This window comes from Ambystoma mexicanum, chromosome 2q (assembly GCF_040938575.1).
Source record: "Ambystoma mexicanum isolate Mex_15411 chromosome 2q, UKY_AmexF1_1, whole genome shotgun sequence".
In the NCBI taxonomy this organism is placed as follows: Eukaryota; Metazoa; Chordata; class Amphibia; order Caudata; family Ambystomatidae; genus Ambystoma; species Ambystoma mexicanum.
Genome location: NC_090924.1, coordinates 546,443,850 through 546,471,117, shown reverse-complemented (window position 1 = coordinate 546,471,117; position 27,268 = coordinate 546,443,850). Strand labels below are relative to the sequence as shown.

General features: G+C 43.7%; 1 protein-coding gene across 3 annotated transcripts in view; it reads left to right on the top strand.

Annotated features, from left to right (window-relative positions):
• The window catches only part of CRHR2 (corticotropin releasing hormone receptor 2), a 2,206,543-nt gene that overhangs the window by 2,084,847 nt on the left and 94,428 nt on the right, over positions 1-27,268 (top strand). The gene's annotated exons all lie outside the window — the stretch shown is intronic.

The following is a 27,268-nucleotide window of genomic DNA, read 5'->3' as shown; positions in this document are numbered from 1 at the left end:
ATGATGGCCAGAACTCCCCAGAGAGTGCACAGGGAAAACATGAAGAATAGGCTGCCACCCATTTTTGCCTATGTTGTGAGCACAGGAGGGCACTGCCTAAAACCACCATTGGGCTACACACACAGTAGCCTGAAACCATTGGGAATGGCAATGCTGATTGCCAAAAAGCAACTCAGAACTGTGGGGAATTAATTTTCTTAATCCCAAAAATGGTTGCAATACCGGTATTCACCACTATCAGAAAGCCGGCGTTTTAAAACCACCAGACTTTTGTGAAAAACTGAACAAATGAAACAAAACCAAGCCAAGGAAAGACTTGCTAAGAGGTGGATACAATGTAAAACTATATTCTGAAATGACTTGAAGGAAGTAATTATTTAATGTATATGTAAAAATTGTAAGTTTGATTTAAACTGGGAACAAAAAGTGACATTTAGCTGGAACCTGGCTTAATGAAACTGGATTCTGCCTGACAACTACCCCCGACAGGAGTTGCAACCTGCTCAGCCACTCTTCCCAGGCATAGCTGCATCCTGCTGCCCCTTGCCAAAAGGAGTTGACACCTCTCTGATTGAATTAAGGGAGGGGACCTGGGGACTGCAGAAAGTTGAACAAAGGCCTGTCCTGGACTCAGGCAAATGTTATATTGGGGGGGGGGGCGTAAAGTGGCTTCCTCTTAGGGGAAACTGGGAGGGGCAGTGCCTCTGCAAGCCAGCTGAGCTTGGGGGAAGTGGATAAACCAGTTATTCCACCATGTGATGTGGGAAGCCACACCCCTTTTAGACCAGGGCAAACTTTTAAAAAGATGGATAATTCATAGTACAGACCTGTCAAAATTATATAAATAATATCATTATTCTTGTGATTTTTCTGTGCACATTTTAAGAGGTGTTAGGGCCCTGTGGTATGTTCCTGGGGATAGCAGCGGAAAAAAGGTTGTTACTCCAAATGAATGCATGTTAAAAATCTGACACTTTATCATCGGTAACCCATATCCCTGGTGCACATTTGTGTAAAATCTGGAAAGGTTTAGAGGTCGTTATCTGGATGAAAAGGGGAGAATTCTGTCATCAGTGGACACAACATCGTACAAAGACAGGGATGGGATGGTTTGGTGCTACAGAAAATATGTTAACTGGACCTATAATATTAGAAAAATGGTACATAGATAAATATGTATTTGGGTCAGAAATAGATTTGTGTGCAAATTGACCAGGGGAGGATCCTCTGACCCATAAACAGACCTCATCATGATGACAATCCATTTCCTTCCCCCAATCATGGGAGAGGGGAGAATTGGGCCAATGACAAGTAGACAGGGGCAGGCTTAGCTAGCCCCAAGCACACACCCATTTTCAAAACACATAAAAAGAGACTGCTGGGACAGTTAGAGACATTCAATTCCATTTGCTGCGGAGCATGCTGACCGACGACTTCACATCCAGAGATCCAGACTTCAAATCCATCAATCTCCAGAACTTGTAGCAGAAATTAACTCCAGAATTTGTAGCAGAGAGGCCTGAATCCACAAGCTGAATCCTCTTCAGCAGGCCTCAAAACCAACCAAACTATTCAACAGCCGGGCCAGCTGTTTGAATTTTTGCCAAGAATTTTTGCAAGAACCTGTAGCAGTATCCAGAAAGCAGTGCTGTATCCGGAACCCGAGAGAACCACAAACCAGACCGCCGTGAGCAGAACCGGTGCCTGATTGACCCGCTGTATCCAGAGAGCTGACCCAGATCGCTGTGAAGTGCCGAGACCAGAACCGGAGTCCAGTCCAAAACCTGACCAGATCCATGGCGAGGCCCATTCCTGCCCAAAATATATTGTGAGTACCGCCAGAACTGTGCAGAACCCAATGTCTTAGTTAAAATAATCTAATTCAAGCTATTTTAACCTAATTAGAACAGCCTCCTAGAAATCGTGTCACCTGTCAATTCTGCGATTTGGCCCGATTTCTTCATCTGTAGAAATCAGCAGCTTTTTGCTTCTCTTTGCTAAAATTCGTTTGCAATCTGCTAATCATTCATAGAGTATTGTTAAAGTGAGCCTGAACTAATATAAAGTAGCCATCACCTACCCTGAACCTCTAGAGGGAATTAAAAGCAATTTTAGCACCTTTTCACTTCCTTGCAAACCACATTAAAGTAATTCGCCTGTGTTTAAAACTCATCCCTGTTTTCTCTAAGCTTGCTGGGGGAACTGGAACTGTGTATTGCATTATAAAGTGTGATTTGTTGGGATTCTTGAAGACTGTGTGCTCTCCTTCCTTTTCTTGTATTGCATAGGGGGGGAGTGAATTGTCAAAAGAAAAAGTGATCATATTACCTTTTGCTAAAATCATAACAAGTTATTTCTGTACTGCATTTTATTCCACCTTGCGTTTCCTTGAACCATATAAAGCATTCTTTCCCACCTTATTCTTCTGTTCCTATTCATAAGTTACCTCTTACTGACTACTGCTCATATTCACAAATGTAATATCCATTATCAATTTATTTATAGAAGTGTGATATATATATATATATTGTTTACATTTTCAAATAAACCTTTTTAATTTGCAAAACAAACCTACTTCTTGGCTCAGTGGGGTCAGGGGGATTCTAAGAGGGGGCTGTTATACAAGGATTGTCATCCAGAGTACTGAACTGGATATAAAAATACATCAATAAGGGTTTTCCTCAGCATCCCAGGCTAGGCATTGACTTAGCTGTAGTGTTGATTGAATATCGCTTACAGCATATACAATGTATGCATGTTTGTATTTATGTATGTATGTATTTTGTATTTGTAATGCACGTATCCAATTGGAACCAAGCACAAAATTGCATCTGGGCGCAGGTGGGGTAAAGAATGAGAACCAGAGAGTCAGTATTATCTGCAAAATTATTCAAAGAGATAGGTTTTCAACTTTTTCCTGAATTCAAAAAGAGACTCGTTTCTCCAAAGGTCATAAGGTAGGGCATTCCATGCTCTTGGTCCTGAGCAGGCAAGAGTCTATAACCCCAGGTCACAGATCTTGATGGAGGAACCACCAATAGATGCTGTCCTGAAGATCGAAGACAGCGTTCCGGATGTTAAGCAGACTTTTTTGACACAAGATTTCTTGGAGCAATCCCATAGAGGCATTTGGACGTCAAACAGAGGATCTTGAAAAATACCCTCTGCTGTACTGGTAAACAATGAAGTTTATTCCAGGATTGGGAGATATGTGTGCATTGTGACAGTGAGAAAACCAGCCTAACAGCTGAGTTTTGCGCAACCTGCAAGTGCTGAATTTGCATTTTTGGGATTCCCATTAGAAGGGCATTGCAGTAATCCAACCTGGAGTTAACCAGTGCACCGACAACCAGGGGGCGATCTTTGTGTGAAATCAGCAGTAGCAGAGGTTTTAACAATTTAAGATGACAGTTTACAGATTTTACCATATTGTTTCCCTGCATGTTACAGCCTAAATTTGCCTGCCAAGTGCATCGAAGCATTTTTACCTTAGTGGCAAATGATATGGGTACCTCAAAGATTTCTGGGCAGTGCATATGTTACAAGGTTTTAGCCAAATTTGTCTTTGGTCCGAACAGAATAGTCTGTTTTATTCAGATTTAACTGGAGCTTGTTAGCCACCATCCAATTCGTTGTTTTACTAGCGCATGCTAACACTCTTTTAGTTGTTTCAATGGGTTCTTTTAACTGAACATAAATCTGTGCATCATCCATTGGCTTAGGAATGATAATGTAGGCTGAATTCCGAAAAGATGTCCAGCATTCTTTTTAGCATGAGACATTAGCAGAGATTCAAAGAGACAGGAGATAGCATTTAGAGTCCCTCATTTTAAATGTGTGACTGAGACACTTGCCATCCGGTTGGCTGACAAGAGGGAGGGGCACAGATTACATTTGTAGAGGAAGGTAGCAGAGACCCGGGAAGGTGATAGCTACCATGCAGGTTGACACTTGGCCGGAGGAACAGAGGATGCTTGAGCACTGCTTGTGAGAGACTCATGCCTTTGTTGTTTTTTGTAGGAGAAAGAAGTAGAGATTTAGGGATGTGGGGAATAACATTCAATGTCAATCTCTTGAAGTGATCAAATGAGTCACGTGTCATTGGGTGACACGTCTGATGAGGACAAAAGTGGTGCAGAAAATATCTGTGGGAAGCTTATTTGAGACAGGTGTGTATGTTTATCTGGAGGAAAGTACATGAGATCCAAGGAACTGGGAGATACCAGCTAGTGAGTGAACAGTGCATTTGGACATGTCTAGAACACACAAACGATTCAGAGACAAAGGAGACATGCTACTCATGTTCGTTCAACTTCAGTGTGACTGTAAATGCCACAATTTCAGGTGGTCAATTAAAGGTATCATCTAACTCATGTTCCACACCCCTGTTAAAGGTGATTCTGGAGTCAATGCACATTACAAATGCATGCACGGGTATCTCGGCTATTGTACAATGAGCAGGAACATTCATGAGGTTGACAGAGGAGGTTGTACTTTTAGTTTCATCACTATCTCAAAAAGAAGAAGTGAAGATCTTCTCTACTGAAGAAAAAGAAAGACAACACAAAGCGTTGTTGAACTTGTGGGGAGTGTACAAATTCCTGGTCTCTGCACACTGATAATCCAGACAGTAATGATGATGATGATGACTACCACACGAATGATCAAGGCAAAGATCATGATCCATCAGAGTCCAAGCAGGAATGTGTATGCTGCTGGAAAGCAGTGAAACTTTGGAGGAGGGATATGGAGGAGGGATATGGTACTGCATATAGAGATGCAGTAATATCCAAAGGTGAAGCAGTGGTGCTGAAAGTAGAGGTTCTGAAAGGTCCATGGGTTCTGGAGGCAGTTCATATTTGATAGCTTGACATTCAGAAGTGGCTGTATTATATCATATTTTGCCAGTGCAGGCAGAGGATGGGCTCATTGGAGGGCGCACATGTTAAGGGTCAAATTGTGTCGACACCTCCCACACGCCACCCCGCCTAACCGTGGGGAAGATAATTAAGCTGGTAAACCTATTTTATGTTGGTGTAATTTTGTGAATATGTTTCCCAGTTATTTTCTATCGGTATTTCCTCATACCGTGCATTGGTATAGCACTTGTTATTGCATAAGAGTCTTAAACCAATGTAATTGTGCATAAAAGTGAAACACCTCTGGTGTTGCATATTAAGCAGTGTTTTGCGTAGTTTTAAATAGTTTCTGACAGAGTAAAAGCACATAGCCTCACCAGAGCTTACCCGGATTAACTGTTTGTGAACTCTGAACTCTCCTTTCACCCCTCACCCCCTACCTGTGCCCCAGCAGCATTGATGCACACTGTTGTCCATAGGGCGAACCTACCAGATCTTCGTTGCAAGTTGACCTGCTATGCTTTTAACAGAACCTCTCAAAAAGTGGCTTCTATAATGTTAATGGGACTTTTTCCACATGCCCCAGAACTGGGCTTTTCTTGGAACAGTATTCTCGTTTCTCAGAAAAGCTGCTTGAGTTTAAATGAGACAAACTTTGGTTGGACTTGGCAGTCAAAAGGAAAACCAAAGGACTGAATAAGAACTGTGGCAACTCAGGTATCCCCGTATCTGACCAGGTGTGATATACACTTTCAAGAATCATTACCACCTAAGACCATACTACTCCCAAACTGTCTCTCAGTGCAATACATGGCATAACATCTCCCTCAAGCATGCATGCAGAATGGTTGACACTGCCCCTAGAGCTACTGGCCTTACAATGGTATGGCCCGATAATGACTCCCCTGGTTCCTCTCAGGGGAATAATCCTTAATCCTTTCAGATACTGATGACACTGAGAAAGAGAGAGACACTAAAAGCTCTGATCTATTTACTGACCATGAATAGAGGCCTTCGCACAGCCGGTTAATGTAATTATAATAACTATTACTATTCCTGTGTACCTGTCGTAAAGATCTAGGTTTAAACAGATCTGAGTTTAAGCCCTCGTAAAGCAAGTACACACTTCAATCCCGATGATGTGGTTGGGTGCATTAGGGCACCTGCTGCAGGTTACGGATTGGCGTTCCAGCACAGCTGACTTCGCTTCCCACTTTTCACCTTGTCCGCTTTACTTTTAAGGGAATAGACTAGCACTTTAGGACTGGGTCTGCTTTTCTTTTAATAGGATTGCAAGTTAGTGACCACAAGCTGTCCAGGGGTAGCTGTACATTTAATGGGACAATACCAACACTTCTCAGCAGGGCTACCATAGTTACCATGATGATTGTTATGTGTGCAGTATGCTGGTAGTAGGGCTGGTATCCCCAGTGGATTCCCCTCCACCTATCAGAACCAAATCTAGAACGTTCTGCTCCTTGCGCTACTGCTCTGCCGCAGGTGTAGACGCTAGCCGAATTGGCTTGAAAGCACAATTGTAGGATATATATCATTGTTTACAGTGACTTGTATTGACATGTTGCAAGCGTGTCATTCTAGAAACCAGCGCATCTTCGTATTTGATCATATCTGTAATGCAGCTTATATGGTGATACCGATGGACTGTTTTTGGATAGGCAGCAGGTGATGGATAATGCTAGAAAGATTGCCAACCCCAGGCTCACAAACTAGAATCTATAATTAAAACTATGGAATACTCTGCACAACTCGAAATAAGATAGAAGATTAGGCAAATTAACTCAGAGTACACCTCATATTACAAATATAAAAATATAGCAAAACATTAAAACAGTTGTAAAATCTCAGCCAATTAATTCAACACGTTTTTTGTTTCTCCATATGTCCTTGTTGCTCTTTCCTCTCTTATCTATGTTATGCATTTAACATCTGTTTTAATGTGTTTTCATAATGTTCATTTTTCGTTGTAAGTTATAAATGTATTATAACCCCTGCACTTTTGCGTATCGCGCTTGCACGATCTGAATGACACAAGGCCTAGTAAAATGTTTGTGTTGTCCTCTCTCTGTCTGCCCTCCCTTTCTCATTGCACTTCTCGTTCTCACACTTGGACAATCTGAATGACACAAGGCATAGTAAGATCATTGCCTTGTCCTCCCTCCTTCCCTTGTCTTGTTGAGCCTAGAAACACTTGTGTACAGGCGTATTATAAATGACTCATCATATATCATATCATGCCATAATAAAACACTGAAGGGTGAAGCACGGGCCATACGTTGTCCGATTTGTTTTGCCAATATGTGCAATTCAAACAATTGATTACAAGTGAATTGTAAAATACGGATATATAAGGTGGTGAAAACTATTTATGTAATGAGTTGATAAGCAGTATTTAGTGTTTTACAAACATTTTGAAATGAAATATTTTTGGAAAGAAATGCAAAAGTACTTGGCAGACTATGTGGATAAAACATTTAAAATATTAACAATTTTAGACAATTAGGTTGAATGAAAAAAGTGGATGTTTTGTGCATTTGTTGCACTTTTTTGTTCGCAGATTTCACGTGTGACTCACATTTCCAAGGGCTGAATGGTAGTGCAGTCTGAAATCCGCCTGGTCCCAAGAGGAGCACCGGTGCCTACATTCACACACACTCCCTCCCAATTCGCTTCATTTCGAGAACACTTCTCCAGTTCCCCGAACCTTCCAGAAAATCAATGTGTTACTGAAGATTGGTTTTGTTTTCTTTCTTGTATTGTGAGTTTGTACTCAATGGAAGGGTAGCACAGTGGCTTGAGTGTACTGTCCAGACATCCCAGGATGATGCTCTGTTTGCTATTAGATGTCTATACTTTTAAATCACGAGCGATGATGATACATTGCTCTGGCTTGCAAGCCTCTAGCATTCCTACCAATCACTCACTGTGTACCATGCATCTGCATTATTTAACTCCATGACCTGTTTGTCCAAGTATGGGCTGCACCTTAACTCTCTGCTCGGTCACATTAGCATTATTTTCAGAAAGCTAACCCCTCACTTTGAAACAGTGGCATCTTCTTGTTAGTTTTACTTTAAAGGTCTGTGAGACTTTGGGTATTAGCTTTGAGTGTTCTGAATACATCTGGATATTATCACAAAAAGATCTCTGAGTGGTTCATTCTTAGTGTTCTCACCTACATGGCTCTGTGTGACATTTGAGGATGTACGAAGGGAATAACTCTTAATATGAACCTGTGTGTAATTGGAGCTCTGGGTGAATCTGGGTGCGCTTGCGCACAGAGCCTTGAACGAATTTGGCTATTGTCAATTTCAAGCCTTATCAAGAACACAGATTAATGGGTTCGGGTATTATCAAGAACAACTTTGAGTTACTCTAGTTTTTAGAACAGAGCTCTGGGGATGTCGTGAAGGTACTTATATTCCAAATACTGTTTCAATTGCAGTTGAAATCTTTTGTCATAAGACAAAGATAATTGTTTTATTCTACTGTAAAATATTACAATGTCAGGTTCTGTGGCACAATATTACCTGGTCCTGCCTGACCCAAATATCCAGAGAGGCATTTTCCTTTCCTATGTCCAATTGTGGGGCCGTAATTCCCCTGAACACACACTCTCTGTTAGTGGTGTTTACCCTGTAACAGCATTGAATTGTTTTTGATTTGAGATCATTTATTTGGTAGTTTAGCACCACCTATATTTGAGCTAAAATACATGTTACAGATGTGTACAGATGACGTTTGGCATTGCAGGGGAAGATATAGACCCTGGGTGTCGTCTGGCTGCACTGCCTAGCATTTCAGTTTAGAGGTCCTTTAGTGTCATGCATTTGACAAGTTCCAACACCTTCCATAGTAGACCATCACCAGTTTCAGTCAGCCACTGTCGACCACTGTCCTCCACTGTCGAGCATTACTGACAATTGCCACCCACACTTGAAAATCACTAGAAATTGACAACCCTTGCCAACCACCGTTTTCTGCTAACCATGGTGAAAAATCACCAAAATCATCTGAAACCATTGTCAACTATTGCCAACCATGGTCAGCCATTGCAAATCATGGTCAACCATCATAATCCAGGATCAAACATCAACAATCATAGTCAACCACTGCCATCCACATCACTGACTATGGTTGTCTATTTCCAACCATCAGTTATCAATGTCTACAATGATACATCTCCCGCAACCGTGGTCTACCATAGGGAACTATCTGAACCCATGCCTGATGGTACTGAACCATTACGGACCATCATCACCCATGCTACATATCTGGTCCCTTTGCCTGGCACCCTATGCGCTGCCAGAATGGCCTAAGCACCTTCTTTGAGAAAATCCAAAGCTCGTGTATTTGTCAATGCTTGTCTACTAATAATGGCTCTGGCTCTGCAGTGGTTCAATTTTTCAGATGGTCAAGTTTACTGCTGCAGCATAAATATTTTCCTGTCATCTACCCAAGTAATTAACTGTGCAAATAATTGAGATATATACATTTATGTATGTGCAGGTGATTAAAACCTACAGACCAGTGTTAGACAACGGGAAGTATCAGATGTATTTTTGACATACCTATCAGAGCTGTATTTAAAACAGCTTATTGTAAGCCGTGAAAAGTGATTTAAAATTCACTCTAACAATTTGTTAAATGTGCTTAAAAATTCACTGCTGTACTCTTTCTAAAATGTTTTGCTTATTTGCTACTCTCCGTGAATCAGTAGTACCAGCATTGTTTTAAGGCACCCCATGCTGACAATGCTTGCCAGCACCACTGGTATACAGTCTGTTTGATAAAGACCCAGGAGGGTTACAACATGAGTTGGATGACATTGTAGTTCAATCCGCTCATATGATTAACTCTATTGGACTGTATTCAATCCTTGAAGACATATCTAATCATTCTGGAATATATTGCTGACTCAGCGTCGATGTGACCAGGGTTCTACCTTTGTCTCAGTAATCAGTACTACAGACAGCAGAAAATCAGCTGCACAGATGCTTGATGAGTCTATTCAACACTTCCCCTGTTCAAAGAAAAGTATGTGTACATTAAGTGGTCTGCCTAGCCAGCAGCCCTTTGGTGAGCTGTTATTGAATTGCATATCTGCCCCCACAAGTGTGCATTAAGAATGAGTGTTTAATGTGACTGGGGCTATTATCGCTAACCAAAGCAGAAGGTTCTCAGTGCTACATGATGAACAACTGACATTTATAAAAATGAACAGTCACTTCATTGAGGAAGACTATGGAATGACATCTACCCATAACCAAGGCACCAGTACAGATGATGATGACTTGTTACACTGAAAAGTGGGGCAAGGGTTTCCTGATGTGGTTGGGAAACAGATAGCGTTTGTAGTGACTGACAGGTCCTTGCCTTTTGTGTCAGTACAAGATAAATCCTACTACTGCCATGATCACAAGTGACACTTGTCAAAAGGTCTCAGTCTCTCTGACAAAGTGCTGCCACCCCTAACATTCTTAGACTCTGTCACGGAGCACATTGACCTCCTACATTCCTAGGCTCTCCCACAGATCAGAGACATGCCCTAAAGTTCTCAAGTTCTTCCACAGAACAGAGCACAACCCTAATGTGTACTGGTTCTCCCTCATAGCACATCCACGTCTAAAGTGCAAAAGTTTGTCCACAAGGCGCTGTCGAAACCTAAAGGTCACCTGCTCTCCCACAGAGTGTGCCTACCCAATAGGTTCACGGCTCACCCACAGAGTAAAGCCACCCCCTAAAATTCACAGCCTGTCTCACAGAGCACTGAACCCCATATGTGGGAAATCTTCCTGACAGGTCAATCACTCCTCCGTGAGAGCCTCTTTCCTTGCACAGTCACCTACAGCAGAGAAGGGCCGTGTTGCAATAGATCCCTCTCTGTGTATCTACAGATGCTGTGAATTTCAGGTCCCGGGCTTGAGAAGCACCAGACAATGCATACAGTAGTTGCCTTAATGCCTGATCACCTGGGCCCTTTGCTACTGTCCAACTATAGGTGCTGTCAGTTGCATGATTCCTCCAAAGGTGTTTGGGGCCAGCACTGGCAACAGAGGACTGCTGATGATTGCATCCATTGGTGCCAATTGGATTGAATGGGCAGGCTTGGCAGGTGTGTGCTTTCCCTGCTGCTTGGCATGACCTGCCCAATGGTGTTGTGCTGCAATCTAGCCATAGAGGCATACTAGCAGTTTCATTATCATCACTGATGGTGGGGTGTGTGGTCACAGGGGGTCGCTTGTGGGATCAGTGGTAGTGGGAATCTCATTTGCCAGCATTGAACATGGTTATTCATGGCATGCACACTCTCTTTGATTCTGTCAATTAGCTGCTCTCACCCCCATCTCAAACATTGTATCCACTGCTCACACCCCCACCACTCCTCAATCCTAATTTTACTTGATATCTTTGCCACATTTAACACTCTAGACCAGGCCTTTCTCTTTAAACACGTGTCCTTACTCAGCTTTAAGGAAGCTGCTCACAATTAATTGGACTCCTATCTTTCATAGGACTCCTTCTCCAACTCATGTAACTCTAACATCTCCCCCAAACACCCTTCATGTTAGTGTCCCTTAAGGATCAGTCCTTTGCCCAATCCTCTTCACCCTCTACACCGCCTCCCTGGGAAAACTCATCTCATCCTTTGACTTTCACTATAAACTCTTTGACAAAGACACCAAGATGATTTCCCCCTTCTCTATATTTTCATCTGCTATTTCAGAATGCCTCACTTTCTTCCTCATAGCTATCATTATTGGATGGCCTTATTGGCACCAATACAAACCCCTCTCTCTGGTTCCCCATTTCCTTCACTTCTGCCTCTTAAACCTATCATGCAAGGCTCTAGGTGGCAGTTGGTGAATCTGTTGATTTGAGGGGTGTCATTGTTTCCCACCAATACGTAGGAGTGGCCAAGCGCAGAGAGGGAGCCCAAGACATCCAATTGCATTCTCCCCCTAGAGAACATTTAAAATAATGCTTTGAAATGGTAACTATTGCAGCACACTATCTGTGCCAAAATTGGTTAAAAGCCACACAGTTTGCCAATCTTTTTGTTAGGGCAACACATGAAAATATCTGGTAGGTGCCAAGTCACCATCAGCCCACCAGAGCATTTTCAAAAACACATGTCCATGATGCCTTTGCCCGTAATATATGCCAGTATTAAATAAAAACATGTTTATGCTGTCTGTGCCCATACATGTCCTTGCTGGCTGCATCAAAATATGCCAGTATTTCCAGGTAAGTACATACTCATGTTTGCTTTCACCATAATTCCAGTAAAGATAATTTAAGAAAACATATCTATTCAGTCTCTGCCAATCTATGCCACTTTCACCACATAAGACCATACTCCTGTTAGCTTTTCCAGTAAAAAATGCCATTCCATAATAAGAAAGCATGTTGAAACTGGATGCACCAATGCAGGCCAATGTGACCATATAACAAACTCATCACGTTGGCTTTACCCTTGATGTAAAAAAAAAAGTCATGCCCCGAAAGAAAACATGTACAGAAAGGCTGAACCAACATGGACCAGTACAGCCATATAAGAACACTCACAATATTGGCTTTACACTTGATGCCTGTAAACAATATCATAAAAGAATAAGAAAATGTGTTCTGATTGGCTGCAGCAATGTAGGCTAGTACTGCTACCTAAGAACACTCGCTGTGTTGGCTTGATGCTAGTAAAGAATGCCATATCCAAGGCAGTCTGGCCTATTTTCTTTACTATGGTTTCAGCCAGATAAGAAATGTCACCATGTTGGCCGTACCCCTGATGCCAGTAAAACATGCCATGTAAAATCCAGTCTGGACATATTTACTTACTATGGGATCATGGCATAGTAAGAAGATATGTCCAGCAGACTGGATTCCCTAATGTAGAGCAGTACGGCCATGTAAAAACACTCATCATGTCAGCTTTAGCCTTGCTGGCAGGAAATAATATCATGCCAAAGCAGCCTGGACATATTTTCTTACAATGGCATCATGCCCTAGTAAGAAAGAAACAATGTTCAGAGTGGCTGCACAAGTGTAAGCCAGTACAACTGACATTTTTATCACCTCAACCTCACAGATCCTTTCATCCTCCCTGGGGAGTGTCCTAGACTTCCGCAGTAGGAGCTGTAGCAGTAATAAAGGAAGAGCAAAGCAGATGCATGTCACTATGCATCAGAAGAGAGAGTAGGCCACAAACCCCTGCAGTGGGTAGCTGCACTGACTCATTCACACAAGAATGATTTACTATAATCACATATATTTGATTTATGGTCCACTGCTCAAACCTTCTACTATCTCTTTTGTTCTTTTGTTATCAAAACATGCACCATATACAGTATGACAAATGACACACTTGGATGGATGGATGGGGGTGGGAAATGTGTCACACCTGGACAGATTTGGGTGTAGGAAACGTGACGCACTTAGAAGGATTCTTGGGGTGGGAAGTGTGATGCACTAAAATGGATTTTGAGGGTAGGAAATGTGATGTACTTAGACAAATTGATGGGGTTGGATGTGTTGTACACTTAGATGACTTTGGGGGTTAGGAAATGTGGCACACTCAAAGGATTCTAAGGGCTATGAATGGTGTGGCACTCTCTCACCACTGGCCAGTCCATTTACGCAGATGTTTTATGATGATACTACCAGCACTCCGGGGATGATGGGGAGAACTGGCCCAGTGCACCTGAAGTCATTTGAGAACAGACTGTTTATGGCACTGGGAGGATGAATTGGGATTGGCCCTTCTGTGCATGGAGATCTATCCAGATGGCTTGCCACTGCTCTAGGGCACTGGTAGCGGACCTGACCATTTCATGATATTAGCCCACTCATAAGCTTAAAAGACCAGGGAAACCATGAGCTGTACCTAGATATGCAGGAAGCCTGGCATTGCAACTAGAAGAAAGCACATGCAGGTTAACCCATGTGTTACAATTAGAGCATTGTAATGTCTAGCCCACCCCTGAAGCCCAAAGATATAGGTTGGTAACCCTCCATTACACTTATAACTACCTGGGTTAGCCATTATAACACACAGTGGATATATGCAGGTATCCTTGATATCACACTTAGTAGACTCCTTTGGTTAGCATTTATATAACTTGGAAGATATGTAGCAAGTTCTATAAAGGTAACCTGTCTATTGCGCTTAGAGCATCCCATTATCCTAGATTCTATGCAAGCCTGTCTGACCCGCCTAGTAGATGTTCTAGGACAGCCAGCTTATTACAATTGGTAGACTTGAGGGAATTCTGCCCACAGTGCCCAGAAAAGTCTGCAGAGGTAGCTGGCTTTTTCATCCCCACAGATGATTGGATGACAGTGTGACACCAAAGATAAGCTCCATCAGAGCTTAAGGTATTTATAAATGCACAACATTGGTAGATAACTGCCGCAGGCACTGCCATCCATCCATGCACCTTAGAATGCAGATATGACTACGACAAATTCGGTCTAGCTGATCACATTACCGCTTTGCACTGAAACACTGGACTTGCCTCAACACCTCTGCCATTAGATTACAGTGACAACCTATGACAAATCTCCATCTAGCTGGGCACATATCAACTCTCCTGCAAAAGCGCTCTGTCGTGACCTCCCTCACCACCTGTCCTCATGCCTGACCTCTTGGGTTGCCTAGCCAGCCCTCCTCAATCCTAATCTTGGCCATATGCACTATATAACTGACTACTACACAATAATACAATACAATACAGTACTGTACTTCCATATGTGTGCTCTAATGTTTGCTATTTCATTCTCAATAATGAACACTAAAGGAATTATCTTAATCTCTCCTGTATAGTGTAATTTGTCTAATTATGATAAATAATTAATAATATTGCTACTAGTATTGTAACTATACATAGCACATGTAATATGCAAAATGTTAATATGCTATGTCTACTCAGGACCAATCAAGCATTTCAAATGCATAAAAGCCACTTCAGAAGTAACTGACTACCTCATTATTTATCACTATACCTCCCTTCTTCCCAATGTGATATTAACGATGGGTAAAACAGGCTCTTATACTCACTACTGTCCTCAGAGGGTAGGGAGATGAGAGCTGAATGTTGAATGCCTGGAGGCCTGTGTTCTGCATCATCCAGAAAATATAAAATGCAATTGGAAAACCCACCTATTAAAACCACCATGGTCTCTTGGCAAAAGCAGCAAAAACAGGTTAAAATGCCTTAAAGATTTAGTGTCAATTGGGATTGACCATGGTACTAACAACAGCCAATTATGAATAAAATATGTCCAAAGTTGGCGAGCTGATTGCTATTAGAATGCTTCTCTTATGTAGCTCAGTCAAAAACAATACGTCCTCTCAAAAATCAAAAAGAAATGTAATTTGAGTCTCAAAAACTCAAAAAATGCAATTTCACAATTCAGGTGCTCCAAAATCTAGGCAGGAAAAAGGAGAGCAAATACCCTCTGCCCTCTCAATTGGCTTGCATGGAAACGGTAGTTCCAATCTGCTTTCAGGGTCCTTCCAGCCATGTCTGCCTCCTGTCTTGCTCCGTAAACTCTGTGAACAGCTCTCCTCTGTGTCTGCCCCTAGTAGAAGTCAGCTTTTTATTGCATCAGAGAGTTGTTTACTTAAGCAGTCTCCTTGCCGAATAATCCATTACTCAAGGCCTTAGGGAGTTGCTGATTAATCACTTTGTAGAAACCTGCTAACTTCTAGCTAGTAGCACGTTGCAAAATGATCTCTAAACCTCATCCCTTTTCGTAGTCCATTGTAGTCTTTGGAACGTTGTTGTTTACAGGAACATCTAGAAACATTTACTAAAATAAATGGGACAATTGGAACACATGCCGGACCATTTAAGTACAACCCAGAAGTATTCCTATTGAAATGTACCCATGTGTTCCAAAACAATAGATAAGCCTGACACACAGCCTAGATGTTCAAACTGAACGAGAAACTCTGTCCATAATTGTTAATATATCCTCACTGCCTGAATATATTTCACTGCATTTCACTATGTACTTGCCTAAAGGCTTAGACGGTTTGAGATATTGTGTACCCGTCATGCCCTAAGTCTGGCTAAAACTAAAATTACAAGTCACATCCCCATGAACTGTAAAACAATCCATGAAGGCACCTTAGGAATCATGGAAATAAGAGTGAGGAGATGAAAGAACATTACAAAAACATACCATACTACATAAGGCTGGCCGCTAAAAAGGTTCCATCAGGACCTTCACCGGTTCTCAGAAACAAAATAATAATAACACCTAGATCTACTTGAGAAGAGGTGGCTGCAGCAGATACTGCAAAACCAATGTAAAATAGTCAGAATTGTTGAATTAGAGACGGGTAGATTTTCATCACATGAAAGGTTCCAAACATGTCTCATCTGTCCATCAGTTTGATGTATTAAACATATTTATTGCTATCCTCCATGACGAAAAAAAAAGATTATCAAGATCAGGATGAACCCAGCTATTAAGATATAGAAAATAGGCCCTTGTCAACAGATTGAAGAAAAAAATGGATCCCAGGATGGAGCTCTCATTTGAGGGAGAGAAGATTTCCAGTGCGGCTAGAACCTCTATTTGCCAATCTGGTGTTTTCTCCAGCAGGGCTTTGGCGATGTCCAGCACTCTGTTTGATGCTTCGACAAAGGTCTCTGTGGTGCTAGTGATAAGTATCTTCATGTTCAGGAGATATGCCATTTTAAATGGTTAGGGACATGGGCGACTGCTGTGTCATGATCTCTGCTTCCAAAAGGTCAGGGTTTTCCCAACTCCCTTGGAAGCAGATCCATAACCCAGGTTCCGAGTGCCAACCAGTCCCAATTGGGACCTTTTGGACCCAGTCCTGGCGCCAGTGGCACCAGGCTCATAAATATGCCCAGTCCCAGCGCTGGAAGCGCCGGGCTCATAATGCTTGGGTGGACTTACCTGCAGCAGACCATGCTGCTTACTTGCCTGCCAGTTGAGCCTCTGATCCTCTTCTGTTTGGAACTACTTTTCCTGATGGGTGGGGCAGGAGCCACTCCCTAGATTCAGAACACTGGAACTCTTCTGGAAAGCAGGAACTCTTTTCTTACCTAGGCGTGGCTGTGGAAGGAGACATCTAAGCACTACAGGAGGCTATTTAAACCACACCCGATGGATGAATCTTGCTTTTCGTTATTCTGCATCCTCTGCAGCAGAATGCTCATCGTGTCTTCTGCATCTGATCCTGGGCCTAAGGAAAAAGGCTTACCATCCTGAATCCAGTCTTCAGCAACACCTATAAAGACAAGAAAGAACAGGTTAGCATTACGGTCTTCAGTGACAGCTCTTCACTTACCTGGTCCATCGGCTGTCACCAACGCCTCGCGCTGCATTCCGGCATCTGAAAGACAAAAGCTTACCAACTCTTCGCACGCTCCGGAGGCCTTCGGCGCTGCATCCCGCATCTGAAAGACAAAACAAGGTGCGTTTAAAGACATTGGGGAACTTTAATACTCACGTGCCATTACTCCTTTCCACATCTAACCCAGTGGGTATTCCGGCACCCTGCAGCCGCTCCGAACTTGTACCTGCAAAATAAAAAGACAGTTAGAGCGCATCGTGAAGCAGACAACAAGCGCTTACTTACGTGCTTCCAGGCGCTTCTATTCATCACACGGGCTCCATCTTCAACTCACTTCAGCCCGTCATCCGCCATCGCCGGAACCCTGCAAAACAAGAGACATCATTACTAAAGACTTTAAAGACATTAGAATTACTCGAAACTTACCGTTCGTGCAGTAAACGACGGACAGCAGTCCTCTGAAGTCAAGAGGCCTGCTCCCCTTATCCAGTGAAGAAACTGGTTACAGCACCCTGCCCCGAGGCAGATGGAGAGCACAGCGTTCACTTACCTAAGGTGAGAGCATTAACCTTTGGGGTTCTACAGGAGAAGAGAAAGGGAAGAAGAGAGAGACATTCAATAACCCAGTTCCTTAATCCCATATTTTCTATCTGCAGACATCTTACCCTTCGAGTCAGACATACAGTGCACAGAGGTCCAGCCCAAAGAGCCAGCTGTGTGTTACACATCACCTTTGAAGATACGGTATACGCCCAGTCAAGACCGGCACCTCTACGGGAATCAGGTGAGCGTTACAGAACGCAAAGCCAACCACAAAACTCCCGTCCAGGCGCTATGGAAACCTCGGATACCGACCAGCTAGCCCAGTTACTTGGGGAACTAAGGGCAGAAGTGCATGCAGCCCGTCAGGAAACGAACGCTCTAAGAAGGGAACTGATTATTTCCAAGGAGCGAACAGATGATCTCGCTAGACAATTGCTACAGTCACAAGCCGGACAGACCCCGTTACCCGGATCTGGGGGAAATCTTCCTTCTACATCCTCTATGAATCCAGTGCAGATCAACCTACCTGGGAATGTACCTCTGGCTCCGCCCGAACGATTTTCTGGTGACCCAAAGAGGTTTGCAGTATTTATCAATCAGTGCCGGTTGCATTTCTTATGCCGGCCAGCAGCCTTTCCAACTGATCAAGCTAAAGTAGCTTTCGTGCTTTCGTACCTTAGTGGCAATGCGGCAGACTGGTCGATCCCTCTAGTAAATCAAGATGATCCGGTCCTCCATGATTTTCAAGCTTTTCAGCTCAGTATGGAAAAACTGTTCGCAAGACATTCACAGGGGCAGGCCTTGGACAATGAGCTTCTTTCGTTGCGACAAGATAATCAAGACCTTTTGGCTTATATTGCGTCTTTCAACAGACTGATAGTGGAAACTCAATGGCCTGAGGACAAAAGGATTACGCTGTTTTATAGAGGTCTACGCAGAGAGCTCAAAGATGTGTTAGCCCAAGTAGTGAATCCCCCACAAGATTGTTCGGACTATATAGACTTAGTCGTTCAAATAGATCACAGACTGCAGAACAGGAAGGCCGATCGTTCCAAGTTTGATGCTCGAGTATTTTCCAAACCGCCAACTCCTTCCAAAGGAGTTGACTCCGGGGAACCCATGCAAATAGGGGGTCTGAAAGGTCCTCTAACACAAAAGGAGCGGGAAAGGAGAAAACAGTTGCAATTATGCCTCTATTGCGGAAACTCAGGGCACTTTCTTCGAGACTGTCCGGTGAAACCTGCCAAGAAGGCAGTAGGAGCTGCAGTTACCAAAGTTACAAACTCTGAGCAGGGAAACGACCTCGCCCGACAAGAATAGAGGTCCTCTTGCCGAGCGTGAAAACCAGTTCCGTGACCTCGCATTTCGTGATACCTATGGTCCTCATTAGCCCTGATAATCCGGATCGATTACATGCAATTGAAGCTTAGGTCAACAGCGGTGCCATCGGCAATTATGTGGATCATGAAATGGTTTTGAGGATGAATCTAACTCTTTGTCCCAAGGCTGTAAAGGACGTCATTACTACGGTGGATGGTACGGAGATAGCCTCCGGGCCAGTAACGCATACCACTCAAGAGGTGACGCTTGTAAGTCAAGATGGACACCATGAGAAGATCGTGTTCGATGTGATCAAGGCCCCTCAGTTTCAGATTATTCTAGGAATACCTTGGTTAGAGAAACACAATCCTCTGATCGATTGGCGAGCAAGAACGGTCCAGTTTCCAGAATGTGTCTCTACTTGTCACCCTCCACCTGGTGTTGCACTGGCAGCAATTTCTTCAGAGACTCCCCAGTTACCTCCCGAATACCTAGAATACCAAGATGTTTTCCGGAAGGATCAGGCTAACTCTCTACCTCCTCATAGGTCTTATGACTGCCAGATAGACCTGATACCTGGATCTACTCCTCCTTGTAGTGGAATTTATGCCCTCACCGAGCCTGAGAACCTTCACCTTCGACAATACCTGGATCAATACCTGGCAAATGGGTTTATTCGTCCTTCCAAGTCCCCTGCTTCTTCAGCTTTGTTCTTCGTTCCAAAAAAGGAAGGAGACCTTAGAACTTGTATAGATTATCGCTCCCTGAACCAGATCACCGTTAAGAATAGATATCCGTTACCTTTGATCCCTGAACTCCTGGACCAAGTCAGAAAAGCATGCATATATACAAAGCTGGATCTTAGAGGAGCTTACCACTTGGTACGAGTAAAAGAGGGCGATGAATGGAAGACGGCCTTCCGCACCAAGTATGGGCTATTTGAATATCAGGTCATGCCCTTCGGACTTTGCAATGCCCCGGCCGCCTTTCAATATTTTATGAACGATGTCCTCAGAGAGCTCATAGATGTGTGTGTTGTTGTTTACATTGACGACATCCTCGTTTATTCTTCATCGGAATCTGAACATCGGAAACACGTGAAAATGGTCCTCGAAAGATTGCGTCAACACAAACTTTTCGCTAAATTGGAAAAATGTGTTTTCAACGTGACTGAAGTTGAATTCTTGGGATTCATATTATCACCTGGCGGAGTGCGTATGGATTCAAAGAAGGTCGATGCAGTTCTCAAATGGCCATCACCATCCTCCGTAAAAGGTGTGCAAAGCATGTTAGGCTTCGCTAACTTTTACCGCAAGTTTATCCCCGAATTCTCTCGAATAGTCCAGCCCATCACTGCCTTGTTAAAGAAAAACAAACGTTTTGAATGGTCTACCGAGGCGGAACAAGCTTTCCAGGATTTGAAGACTAAATTTATCTCTGCACCAATCTTAAAACACCCTCGCCCCGAACTCCCCTACATCGTGGAAACTGATGCTTCAAGCCTTGCCATGGGGGCAGTTCTATCACAAAAGGACCCGGTAACCAATCAGTTGCATCCCGTGGCATTTTGGTCCCGCGAATTCTCGTCTCCTGAAATCAATTACACGATTACTGACAAGGAACTTCTGGCTATCAAGTCTGCCTTTAAGGCTTGGCGGCATTATCTGCTGGGGGCCCGACACACCGTTACTGTGATTACGGATCACCGAAACCTGCAATATTTGAAAACCGCAAAAGCCCAATCCTCTAGACAACTCCGTTGGGCATTATTCTTTGCCGAGTTTGACTTCATAATTACCTATCGACCTGGTACAAAGAACGGTAAAGCTGATGCCCTTTCTCGGATGGGAGTGGAAGAACACTTGATCAACCCTAAACATGTACCAATCATTCCCGAACAAAGAATTCTGGGTGTAATCGCCACAGAATCCATAGAGGAAGTTAAGGATAAAGCCAGGCAACTTGTAACTCCAGCAGACATACAGAATTGGCATCTGCAGGGAAAGGACTTTGCAGTAAAGGACAACTTATTGTATTTCCAAGAACGATTATACCTACCCAGCACAGATTTACAGAAAAAAGTAATCTCTTGTTATCACGATTCTTTAATGGAAGGACATCCCGGTATGGCCAAGACCTCAGAAAAGATCAAGCGCTACTTCTGGTGGCCGTCTTGGAAAAAAGATATCAGAGACTTTATAATGTCCTGTGGAGTATGCGCCCAAAACAAGAGTCAAAAGGAAAGATCAGCAGGCCTCTTACGCCCTATTGACATCCCACCTCGCCCTTGGCATACGCTTTCTATGGACTTCATCACCGATCTACCTCCATGCTCCGGATACAATACGATTCTAGTAATTGTGGACATATTCTCCAAGATGGCGCATTTCATTCCGCTCAAAGGCTTGCCAACAGCAGCAACTCTGGCCCGAGAATTTCTCGAAAACATCGTCCGACTGCACGGTTTTCCTTCGGTTCTAATTTCGAATCGAGGTAGTCAATTGATTTCTCATTTTTGGCGAAGTTGCTGTCGGTTGGCTCAAATTGACGTGAGACTATCGACCAGTCACCACCCTCAGACCGATGGACAAACCGAGAGGACCAATCAAACTCTGGAACAGTATTTACGCTGCATGCTGCAACAAACTGAAAAAACTTGGAAAGACATCCTTTGGATAGCCGAATATGCCTACAATAACTCTGTCTATTCGGGAACCGGGAAAACCCTGTTTTTTCTTTTGTACGGCAGTCACCCTCGAACCTCGGAGTTGGATCCCCTCCAAGATCTTGAAACACCAGCAGTAGACTACCTGCATTCTACAATCACCCAAGCCTTTAAGGAAGCTGTTTCTCACCTTCAAAGGGCTAAAGAACAATACAAGAAAGGAGCAGATCAACATCGGAAGGAAGCCCCTCAATATCAAGTAGGGGATCAAGTCTGGTTATCCACCAAATATCTACCTCTAAAAGGGCCACGCACATTCAACCCAAGATACCTTGGTCCCTATTCCATCACTACCATAGTAAACCCAGTAGCGGTCAAGTTGGACTTGCCCCCGCACATGAAGATACATCCGGTCTTCCACGTCTCTCTATTAAAACCCGTGCAACCTCAAACCCAACTAACTAAATCTCCAAAACCTATCCTAGTTGATGGAGAACTCGAGTTTGAAGTCAAAAGCATTCTGGACTCCAAGATCTCCAAATCTAAACTATTTTACCTAATTGACTGGAAAGGCTACGGCCCCCAAGAGAGATCCTGGGAACCTGCTGAATATGTCCATGCTCCTCGCCTAATCAAAAGATTTCACCGAACATTTCCTGACAAGCCAAAACCCCCGGAGAAGCCCGGTTTGGGAGGGGCCTTGAGGGGGGGTACTGTCATGATCTCTGCTTCCAAAAGGTCAGGGTTTTCCCAACTCCCTTGGAAGCAGATCCATAACCCAGGTTCCGAGTGCCAACCAGTCCCAATTGGGACCTTTTGGACCCAGTCCTGGCGCCAGTGGCACCAGGCTCATAAATATGCCCAGTCCCAGCGCTGGAAGCGCCGGGCTCATAATGCTTGGGTGGACTTACCTGCAGCAGACCATGCTGCTTACTTGCCTGCCAGTTGAGCCTCTGATCCTCTTCTGTTTGGAACTACTTTTCCTGTTGGGTGGGGCAGGAGCCACTCCCTAGATTCAGAACACTGGAACTCTTCTGGAAAGCAGGAACTCTTTTCTTACCTAGGCGTGGCTGTGGAAGGAGACACCTAAGCACTACAGGAGGCTATTTAAACCACACCCGATGGATGAATCTTGCTTTGCGTTATTCTGCATCCTCTGCAGCAGAACGCTCATCGTGTCTTCTGCATCTGATCCTGGGCCTAAGGAAAAAGGCTTACCATCCTGAATCCAGTCTTCAGCAACACCTATAAAGACAAGAAAGAACAGGTTAGCATTACGGTCTTCAGTGACAGCTCTTCACTTACCTGGTCCATCGGCTGTCACCAACGCCTCGCGCTGCATTCCGGCATCTGAAAGACAAAAGCTTACCAACTCTTTGCACGCTCTGGAGGCCTTCGGCGCTGCATCCCGCATCTGAAAGACAAAACAAGGTGCGTTTAAAGACATTGGGGAACTTTAATACTCACGTGCCATTACTCCTTTCCACATCTAACCCAGTGGGTATTCCGGCACCCTGCAGCCGCTCCGAACTTGTACCTGCAAAATAAAAAGACAGTTAGAGCGCATCGTGAAGCAGGCAACAAGTGCTTACTTACGTGCTTCCAGGCGCTTCTATTCATCACACGGGCTCCATCTTCAACTCACTTCAGCCCATCATCCGCCATCGCCGGAACCCTGCAAAACAAGAGACATCATTACTAAAGACTTTAAAGACATTAGAATTACTCGAAACTTACCGTTCGTGCAGTAAACGACGGACAGCAGTCCTCTGAAGTCAAGAGGCCTGCTCCCCTTATCCAGTGAAGAAACTGGTTACAGCACCCTGCCCCGAGGCAGATGGAGAGCACAGCGTTCACTTACCTAAGGTGAGAGCGTTAACCTTTGGGGTTCTACAGGAGAAGAGAAAGGGAAGAAGAGAGAGACATTCAATAACCCAGTTCCTTAATCCCATATTTTCTATCTGCAGACATCTTACCCTTTGAGTCAGACATACAGTGCACAGAGGTCCAGCCCAAAGAGCCAGCTGTGTGTTACACATCACCTTTGAAGATACGGTATACGCCCAGTCAAGACCGGCGCCTCTACGGGAATCAGGTGAGCGTTACAGCTGTTGGTGGTTTAGGATGGATTGCTAGTGCCAAATATGGCGCATTTTCCTTCTGGTGCTTCGTGAGCCCCGTTCTACTCGCTTCCTGTGGAAGTCTCTACACCTTATCGCCACCAATGGTGAACTAATATGTGAACCACAGGCGGGTTTTTTCCTTGTTACCCTGCATGAGCTTGGTCACCACTTAGGACATTCTGCCCGGTGACCGCTACCTCCCAAAAGAGTGCTGTAGTCGACACCACCCCGGGACACTCTACTCCACGGGACCCAGGCTTCGTGCTTCCATTTTTTGGGATTCCCAAGTGTTTTGGGTTTACTATTCGGAGACTCATCCCTCGCAGTCCCAGGGGGACAAGAATTTCTGCCACCCACCAATTGAAAAGGATGATATGTCTGCACATCCCTGTGGCATATACAGGATCAAATTTGCCCTGAGGAAGGCTCTTCAATCAATGGCAAGAAAGATGGCAAAAGCCGAAACGTGCCTTCAGTAGAGTGCATATCAAAACTGCAAGAATCAATGTTTCTGTATGCATGACTACCTACCCATAGTTTCAATACTGGCACGTAGGCAGCTTCACAAAACATGATCATATCTTGATCATGAATATACACAAAGGATAGGAACCTTTGATAAAAGACAGTCTGGTTAATACTGTACAAATACAAAATACTGAGTTGAAATTTGCAATCTGTATGCTAAATTGATTTTTTGTTCCAGTTTTGAACAGATCTCTCTCTCAGTATGTTTTAACCATTTACTTTTGACATTTTTGTTTTCACTGTTTCTGTCTCAAAACAATTTATGTACAAAATAACCTTTATTGCATTGTTCAGGATTATTTTCTTTCATTTTTGTTGTACACTGAACATTTTAACTTAATTACTTCTCGTTTTCATTAAAATTTATGGTCATTTACTTTTCAGCTTCAGTTGTTCTTCTTGGTTTTTTCCTATTTTTCTGACTCTCTACGAGCAGAACACACATTGGTCTGGCAAATTTAGCACAAATTAGACCTTAACTCTTTGGTCAACTTACAGTGTGAGTTACATTTTCTATCTTTACTTTGTACTTTGCCCCAAACCCACACTGAACACGCTGGGGGCAACCCTACTCTTTTGTAAAATAAATACTTGATGTATGCCCAGCTAAACCAAAATGGTGTTGTAGGTTGTTGCTGTGTACTAATGGTAGAGGTGTTGAGGTACATCAGGGCTTCAGTGTGCAAGCTGCTAGACTGAAACTGTATAGCCATAGGTGGATTCTATAGTATATGGATGGGTGGCCGTGCCTGTGGCCTGTGTCCACAGAACGAGGTGTAAGGTATACATACTTAAATCTCGGATAGAGTTTGTCTTCGATGTCTGTTCCTAGGTCCAAAGTGATTGGCCGGTCTCAAAAGTTGTGGTCTCCCTTGGTTGAGAGTCTGAGCAGTGGGAGATGAGCCTGCAGGGATGGGGGAGTGATATACAGTCATCTAAGGATGGGGGCAAATTTACCACAGTGTGCCACATGCAAATGCTGCCAGCATCCATGGAGGCAGAATCACCCAGATTTGAGATAGATCGGTAGACGGAGAAACGCCTAAATGGGGGCACAACAGTAAATGTAGAATCACTGCAAATGCAGAAACACCTGATTTTAGACACCTGGATAGAGGGAGAGACACCTAAAATGGGGCATGACAGTAAATGTAGAAACACCTAGATTTGGGATACATGGTTAGAGGGAGGGATGCCTAAAATAGGGGCACAACAGTAAATGTAGGAACCCCTATATTTGAGAGACCTGGATGGAGGGAGATGATATATGGAGGGCATTCCATGTCTTGTCCTACATGATTCTTGAACAATTGTGCTGCACCTAAAGCACCACATGAGGCTGCAAACACATTCACTATGTGTTTCTCAACCTCATCTAAAAAAGCTGGTTAAACGACATTTTCCCCCGCCCCCTCCAGGGCCTTTCCTAAAATATAGCCTAAGCTAGTCTTGTTCTGCTAACAGGCCATCTTGTGTTATGTGCAACATAGACCAAAATAGTGCCTGTATTTCCTTTGGGTGTTCCCCTTCAAGTTGCATTGGGACCAGGTACATGTCATTGTTCTTAACCACTTTTCCTGTGGGCGTTATAAATTCTACTTTCTGATCAGTAGGAGTGTGATGTAAAAGCTTCTTTTTTGACTTTCACGGAATATGGAGACTTGGGTTCCAAAATCCAACTGTGCTACTAGCAGATAATTTGGTTGTTTAGTCACTGGCATTATCCTGTGAGTCTGGTTTTGTGTTTTTGTCATTGTCCACTCTTAATTCTGCAATTTGCTTACTTCCTTGTTTCTTCTTCTCCCTCTTAGCAGGCCTATGCTCTCCCTTGGGTTCTGAGACTTGCTTCTTCTCTTTCTGTGAAAAAGGAGAAGGATAGTGTTCCTCTCTGTATCCTTGTGGTTGCCTAAGCTGTGCCCTATCCCTTAACTAATAGGTACTTTTCTCACCACTTCTGCCATTGTAGGATCTTCTACCCCAACTAGCTTCCTGCCTGGGGTTGTACTTTACCTCAGCCAGCTTCCTGCCTGGGGCCTGTGCTATCTATCTCTACAGATACTGTTCTAAAATGAAATGTCTCACATTCCTTCTCTCTTACACAGGGCATACTGGAAGCACGTGTCCTTTCCCTTCTCCCTCTACCTGAGAAGGTGTCTCTCCCTGGTTCTCATCTGGTACCAGTAGTGCTAGTAGGTGGTGCCCTTCTAGTGTGCTTACTCTCCCCTAACTGTTTCTTTATCCTCTCCATGGGGCACCTACCCAGTTGATCTTTACCTAGGGTCCTGTAAGTAGCTGTCACAATTTGACCAAACTGGAGTTTCTTTTCTTGTTCACTGGGCAACATCATAAGGTGTCTGAGGTTTTCTAATCTCACAGATTTTCCTTTTATTAGTGCCATGTATACTACGTCTACAATGGGATAATTGCCCCCAGCTATTGCCAGTCCTAAACTCATTGCTGCTTCTGCTCCCTGGGAGCTAAGTATCTCTCCCAGAATGGAGGTTAGTGCTGTAATTGAAGGTGTCAATATTAAATGCAGGTATGACCAACTATGCACTGAAACCCAGCTGTCGCAGTGGGCCATAGTTAGATTAAAAGCTGTTGGCATTATGATTTCTAAAGCCCTCTGCCTCCACTGAAGAGTGGCATAAGGGTAGGCAGACTCATGCTCACTTAATTTAGTGGAATACCATCATGGGATGTTCTCCTACATAGTGGGGCAGGGGCCAAATAAGGCTTGGAGGGTCTGGTCTGAAAATGTTCCTTTCTCCCTGCTATTACCGGTCTGGGTGCTGTTGGTGCAGCTCCCAGAGTTCTGTACTCTATGGCGTGAGCACAGACAGTGTCAAAGTGTCTCATCATAGTGTTCTCTTTTATA